Below are 7,796 nucleotides of genomic sequence, written 5' to 3'. Positions count from 1 at the left end.
ACAGATAAGTTTGGTCACAGCATTGTCTCTGTCATACTATAAAATATTTACTTAGAGACATTAATCATTTGAGAATTTGAAAATTAGAACTGAAAGAGATATGGCCTTGGAAGGCAATGACAATGATACAGGATTGACTTATTGAATATTGGAGAATAAAATGTATCACTAATGTAAAGGAAAAGAAGATGATTTAAGCATGAAAAATAAACAGGGAACTTTGTGTTGTGGACTTCCAATGGCCTCTGAATATCTATTTTTCTTTCTTGTGACACATCTGTGATTATTGCATAACTTATGATTATTTTATATCCTTCTTTGTGGTCATAGCCATGTAACTGATTAATTTCCAGTGATAAGAAGAGTGGCAGTTCATGGATTGAATCCCTTGTTTCTGACTTTGGCTGAGTCCCATTCCAGTTCTTTTGGGCATTTGTGAAGTGAACCATAAATGACATCTCTGTTTCTTTGTCTCTGTCTCTCCCTCACTTCTTCGCATTCTTCCTCCCTCTTTCCCTTCCTTTCTCCCTCCTTCCTGTATTTGTGTGTGTGTGTGTGTGTGTGTGTGTGTGTGGTAAATGAAATTGTTAAAAAAAATCATGTCTGTCTTCAGTTTCCTCTTTTTTTCTTTTAACTCTGAGTTAGAATTTAGAATGGGAAACATTCCAGGATGGTGGAGTAAGAAAAAGGCTGGTTTCTAGATGCCTTCCTCCAGATTTTTCACTGTTTAATCCACTACCATTTTTCATTTTCTGTCTCATGTAGCTGATGCAGTTTCTACATGGCATACCAGGAAACATCAATTCTTGCGATGATTCAATGGTATATGGAACCTTGGATTTCTGATTCTTTCCTTATATGACTTTAGAATTTCATGATAGCAAGCACCTCCCACATCAGTAGAAAGTATGACCTTTGATTTTGATCACTATCATACTATTTATAATCTATCAGGAAGGAAAATTCCTCTAGATCCTCCAGATGTGTATTCATTTCTGGAAGTGTAGCAAACTCTCTTGCATCCTAGGATATTAAGGAACCAATCTCCTTGAGAAAGCACCATTCATGAAAACAGAAAAGGCACATGTTAATCCAAGAAATTAAGATACCAGTTAAGATCCCTGTGTTTCACTTCAGATTCTTTAGGTTCCACACCAGGTGTTAGCTTTTGACTCTGCCTTTTTGCACTGCAGACCTGGGAGACAATGCTGGTCACTCAAGTAATTTGGTTCCTGTCACTAAAGTAGACGATGTGGATGGAATTGCAAGGCCCCAGGTTTAGCCTTGTTCAAGCCTGTGCAACCATTGGCATTTGGAGAGTGAACTGAGAAATGAGATCTCTCTTTCTCTCTTTTGAAAGATTTATTTTCTTTGGAAAGGCAGATAAACAGAGAGCAGGAGAGACAGGAAGATCTTTTGTTCATTGATTCCCTCCCCAAGAAGCCACAAGGGCTAGAGCTGAGCCAACCTGAAGCCAGGAGCCAGGAGCTTCTTCCACCCTGCCATGTGGGTGCACGGTCCCAACGCTTTGGGTCATCCTTGACTGCTTTCCCAGGTCACAAGCAGGGAGCTGGATGGGAAGTGGGGCAGCTGGGATTAGAACGAGTACCCATATGGGATCCTGGCATGTTCAAGGCGAGGACTTTTAACCACTACACTATCGTGCCGGGCCCCCCTCTGTTTCTCTTAATAAATAAAGAAATAATTTTAAAGTGAAAACATAGCATGCATTTTTGGGTCTTTATTGCTACATGAAATGTAGTAAAAGAAAAGGAGTATGTAATTCTAAATAAGTAATGTACTCTGATAAAGAATAAATCAAAGTGAAACTGACAGCTTCATGTAGAATTGCAAACTTTGAGAGTAGATAAAAGAATACACATATAATATGTATTTCCTAGTATTTAATAAACTATTAAAAGTACCTAAAGAAATATGTGAAGAATTAATTTGAATTGGCATTGTCGTTTTGGATGAGAAATGAGTGACATTCAATGAATTGAAATCTGTCCCATAGGTGATAAATTTATGGTAAGATGAATGCCATTGCTGTTCGGGAAGAAAATTACGAAGGTCATTTATTTCTTCTCTTTGTCTCTCTCACACATCCTCCTTCTGTTTCTTTCTTTTTCTTAGCATGTCTTTATTATTCTGAGAGAATAAGGCACAGAATTCTAACCAACTGCTAAATATGCTTGTCTATAATGGATGGTAGACTATTCTACTGCCAAGAATTTGTGATTAATTGATCGTTCATTTTTAATGAAATGATAAAGCCAAATTTTATAGTTGTGATGGATAAAATGCTCTTCTACTCATCATCTATGTTATTCTTAAATGTGTTTTTACAAAGAGGCACAATTTTCTACCAGAGTTACTTCTTTTTTTATTATTTGATTTATTTACCCTTCTCTGAGATTCTGAGATTTTACATTACCACTAGGTTTTTTTTTTCTGTTTTGAGTGTGCTGTCAGTAGGGTTTGCACTTTTTATTTTGCATTCAAGGTATACAGATTATAAACAGATAAAAGGTTGATCTTTAGAGTTTGACCTAGTTTCTGTTATCCATGTTAATTCAATACGCTTGGCCAGGTTAGAAGTTTTGAGAATGATTTTGTTAGAAAATTATATATATATATTATATATATAATTATATATATTATATATATAATTATAATATATTATACATATATATTTTTACATGAGAGAATATCTAATGATTTTTTTACTATATAACATATAAGGTGAGGATACCAGACTGAATTTTCTCAAATGGAAACTCGAGCACAGGACAGCATTCTTGTTTGATTCTAAGAACCTCAGCATCATCTGTCCTTGGGAGGATCCAGCTTCTTACGACGTCTGTGATAATGTCCATGAGGATACCAGCGGTGCTTAGCAGTGAAGAACATCTTGCTAAGTTGCTCCACCATGGGTCCCTACTCAAGGTGTTCACTCTTTCCTTGCAGTCTGGTTTTCAGCACTTGTTCATGTGTTTCTTCATTATTAAGCACAGGATCTGGTCGAGGGATAGGTTTGGTATGTTCATATGGAATATCCACGGAAGAGTGATAACATACTATGGTCCTGCCATCCGATGTCAAAGCAGGTTCTACTTTGCAATTATAGTCATCTGGAAGAGAAGAATCTGTAGATTTACGGCAAACACAATATAAAATTCCATGGGTTGGAGAGAAATGTCTCCAGACAGCTGTGTTTGATAGCACCCGTTTCACTGCTGCTGCTGCCATGGCGTATCCAGAACGCTGTGAATGCTGCGTATCAAGTGGGATGAAAGAGAAGTTTGCAAGAAAACCACTTTCAGCATCTCCTTCCAGGCCTACCAATTTCTGTCCCGCGAGCACGCCATCTTGTCCTCTATAGGTATATTTTGAGGATCAAATTGTAAGACAAAATCTGATGTTTGAGTCAGCAGTTAAGATGCCTGTCCCCTGAAGTCCTGGTTTTGCTTGCCAATTCTTTTTTTTTCTTTTTTAAGATTTATTTTTATTAGAAAGGCAGATATATACAGAGAGGAGGAGAGACAGAGAGGAAGATCTTCTGTCTGATGGTTCACTCCCCAGGTGACCACAGTGGCTGGAGCTGAGCCAATCCAAAGCCAGGAGCCAGGAGATCTTCTGTGTCTCCCATGTGGGTGCAGAGTCCCAAGGCTTTTGGTCATCTTGGACTGCTTTCCCAGGCGGGTGCACGGTCCTACGGCTTTGGGCTGTCCTCGACTGCTTTCCCAGGGCACAAGCAGGGAGCTGGAAGGGAAGTGGGGCAGCTGGGATTAGAACTGGTGCCCATATGGGATCCTGGCATGTTCTAGATGAGGACTTTAACCACTACACTATTGTGCTGGGCCCTGCCTGCCAATTCTGTCTTGCTTTCAGCGTAGGCTTTCAGCAGCAGGCTTGATAGTTTGGTTCCTGACATCCATGTGGGAAACTCAATTGGTTTTCAGACTCCCAAGCTCAGCCCTGCACAGGTTGGGCCACCATGGGCATTTTGGAAATGATGTGAACGCTCTCTGTGTGTCTTTGTTTCTGTCTCTGTGCTTACAAATTAAAGAAATGGCATGGCATTTTCAAATGATTAAATAAGAAAGCTTTATGAGTAGATAGAAAGTTAACAAAACTTTGTTTTTGTGTATTTTTTCCATATGTTTATCCATCTTTATGTCACTTCGTCTTTCTTATTGTGTCTCAAAAATAACAAATTTACAGTTTAATAGAGAAAACTGCTTAATGGGCTTGGTATCTAGCTCTGGCTCCTGGTCACCTCTTCCTTTTAAGGCAGAGCCGTCACCCCAATGTCAGAATCCTGTACTGACTTTCTGATTCCTGGCTGGAACCCAATCCCTATCGCAAACATGACTGTTGTGCACAGTCACGGGGAGAATTACACAACAGGTGGGAACTCCTGCTGTCTTGCTGCCTTTCTGTCTCTTGAATCAGTATATGTTTTCAAAAAGACAATTTTCTTCGGTGAAGGAAATTTTGAAATTTACACATCCTTTTGTTTTTCATATGTACTTTCTATGAACTTTTTTTTTAAGATTTATTTATTTTTATTACAAAGTCAGATATACAGAGAGAGGAGGAGAGACAGAGAGGAAGATCTTCCATCCGATGATTCACTCCCCAAGTGAGCCACAACGGGCCGGTGCACACCGATCCGAGGCCGGGAACCAGGAACCTCTTCCAGGTCTCCCACACGGGTGCAGTGTCCCAAGGCTTTGGGCCGTCCTCTGCTGCTTTCCCAGGCCACAAGCAGGGAGCTGGATGGGAAGTGGAGCTGCCGGGATTAGAACCGGCGCCCATATGGGATCCCAGAGCGTTCAAGGTGAGGACTTTAGCCGCTAGGCCACGCCACTGCTGGGCCCCCTTTCTATGAACTTTTAAAAACCGTGATATAGTGGTAGCATTGTGGCACAGTGAGTTAAGATACTGTCTGCATCACACACATTCTGTGTGAATTCTAGTTCTAGGTCCTGGCTGATCTACATCCAGTTTGGCTCCCTCCTAATGCACCAGGGAAAGCAGCAGTAGATGACTTAAGCACTTCAGACCCTAAACCCTCATTGGAGATTTGGGTAGTGTTCCAGGCATGTGGCTTGGGCTTGGCCCAGCCCTGCCTATTGAAGTCATTTGGTGAGTGAACCAGCTAAGGGAAGCTCTCTGTTTTTTCTGCTCTGTAACTCTGCCTTTCAAATAAATATGTAAATATTTTTAAGACACCCAAGGAATTCAAAATTTGTTTTTCATTAAAATAAAATTGCATTTTCGATAAATTTTCTGAAAATCCTTGCATTTTATGTTGATAAATTCAATATGAACTAAGGGGATGATGGATTTTTTTTTCTGTATTATTTCAAGAATATTTCCCTGTTCAGCTGTAATATTGCTCTGATTCCCTCTCTCTGTTTTGGTGAAATCGTAGTAACATACATGTGCATATAGAAAAATGGGAAAATAGTGAAAAAGAAGCTGTTGTAAGGCAGTATTTGGGGTTAACCAAATCTTTCCCCTTCCAGAATTCATGGCCTCAAGTAGCATTGATAATGGCTAATGGCTGCTACTAAAATTCTCTTCTCTGCTGCTACAGAAACTTGTAGTGTTTCTCACCCTGTGACTTCCCTGCCTCCTTTTCTGCTTAGAGTGAACAACATTTATTTAAAATGTGAAGTGCTAGCTCAGTTTCTCTCTAACCACCTGCTCCCTTTGGCTTCTGCTCCGCACCCTGCTCCTTTAATGATTTCTGTTTTACAGCACTGTGTAGCTAGTGATGAATTAGTTGGTGAAGTTTTGGTAGGTCAAACTTGTGCGTTGAATTACTATGTGCAAGTACTTACTACTTAGTGGAAGGGAAATAATGATGATAGGAATTGACTGTCGGGGGAGATGATGCCACGCTGGTGGCCACTTTGGGAAAGATGCGTAAAAGTAACGGACAGGCAGAAGCAGAGCCACTTAAGTTGGTTGTGGTGCTTGACACACCATTTTGAATGCCTGTACTTCAGTCCATGGTGCACGAATAATCCAGGCTCTGGAAGGAGAAGCGCAGAAAAATTGTTTCCTGGAACCTGTGAGTATTCTCTGTAATTCATTAGCAAAACAAATTCACAACGAGAAATACCCCAAACTTTGTAGTTTATCTCCGAATATGTAACAAAATAAGAGTGTAGTAATTTTCTTATCTTTTTATTCCCCATGGGAAGTGCTTAGTTTGTAAATCCTAGCACATCATCAGACAATGTTTTAAATTTCATTTCTTCTTGAGCCAGATTTTTAAAAGATGACATATTTTCTTTTGAAAAAATCTGGTTACTAAGAATGATGCTGAAGGAATGGAAGTGTAATTTTAAAAATTATTTTGCCACGTTTTTAAAGTTTTATAATTCATGAACTGAAACACTGAAGATTGAAATTTGATTTAATGTTTGCTTGAAACAGGAGTTATTATTTATAGTTCTGTTATTAGAAATTATTTGGGGTTTTTAATACCAAGCTTCATAAAATGTATTTCATAAGAATGATTCTTAAATCAAGTTACAGAGTAAAAATATAAAACGGCATGCTCAAAGATGCTTAAACGCTGTAGCTGACCTAAATGAATTGGTAAAGGTTCATAAGATAATTTTGTTTCATTTTCCCATCAATAAATGAAGCAATAATAATACTTAATTATTTCCCAGGAGTCTTGTAATAATTAATTAATGCTTTAAAGTACTTTGAAGATGAAAACAACTTTATTGACCTCACTATTAAAGGTATATTTTTATGGTGAATATTAACCAGCCAAAATCACGCATTTGGTTTTGTCAACTTAGTTTAAGTATTCCGTTTGGATCTCTGTTAATTAAGACATTTAAAAGCTGTATTTAGGAAAAGTTGTGAAATTCTTAATTAAAATGTTGATGGTTTAAATTGAAATCTGAAATCATCAGTATCTTACTATTTTTGAGCTTTACTTTTAAGCCTATTTTATTTCCAAATTCAGCAAGTGTGTCTCCAGTTCAGTGTTACACAAAGATAGCCATATTAAAGCCATTAAGACTTACTGAGGTTCTTCAAATAATGCAAAAAGAGGGCAAATATAGCAAATTTCTGTATATTTATTTTAACCAATATTTATGAGTGTACAGAGAGAAAGGTATAGCCCTTGAAAGGTACTTTGGGGTATAAAGACAGTGCTTTAGGAAGTGAACATAATGACTCGCAGAGAGTTCATAGTGACAGGAGAAGCAAGAATGGAAAAGGGATTATGCTTGTGTAATTGACAATGAAACTAATTCACTGGATTTTGTTGTGTAGGGTGATATGACATAGGTGAGGAAAAAGGGAAATAATATGCATAACACAAAAAATCACCACTTTCCTCCCAATTCCATTATAACTACTGATTATATCTTTCTTGTAATGCAGTTTAACATTGGAGCTATATTGTCATTAGGTTAGCTTAGAAGTATATGTCAGCAACCATCTAGGCAAATGGAAACTCAGTCAATGGGAAAGGTAACTCCTAGAACCAGTTAACTGGAGAAAAAGTGAAAGTTGTTATAGGAAATTAACTGCAAAGGTAACCTTTAGTGGGTGGAAGCATCACCCCATAGACATTTGAATTATTTCTAGTTTTTCTTATTTATTAACTGTTTTCATAAAGTATGGTATTTATAAAAATACAAACTCTTATATAAGCATATATTTTATTTTTTTATAAAAACCTAGGGTGAACACTTCTGGGTTATATGTTAAGAGTAGTCTTAACTTTCCTTTTTTTTTTTTTTTTTTTT

The 7,796-nt window shown here is 37.8% G+C and overlaps 1 pseudogene; it reads right to left on the bottom strand.

Moving 5' to 3' along the window:
- Positions 1-2,699: 2,699 nt before the first annotated feature.
- On the bottom strand, positions 2,700-3,374 carry LOC101521070 (large ribosomal subunit protein mL42-like; annotated as a pseudogene).
- Between the last annotated feature and the right edge of the window lie 4,422 nt (positions 3,375-7,796).

Source organism: Ochotona princeps, chromosome 1 (assembly GCF_030435755.1).
Source record: "Ochotona princeps isolate mOchPri1 chromosome 1, mOchPri1.hap1, whole genome shotgun sequence".
Classification (NCBI taxonomy): Eukaryota; Metazoa; Chordata; class Mammalia; order Lagomorpha; family Ochotonidae; genus Ochotona; species Ochotona princeps.
The sequence above is the reverse complement of the archived record's forward strand: the minus strand, read 5'-3'. Positions and strand labels throughout refer to the sequence as shown.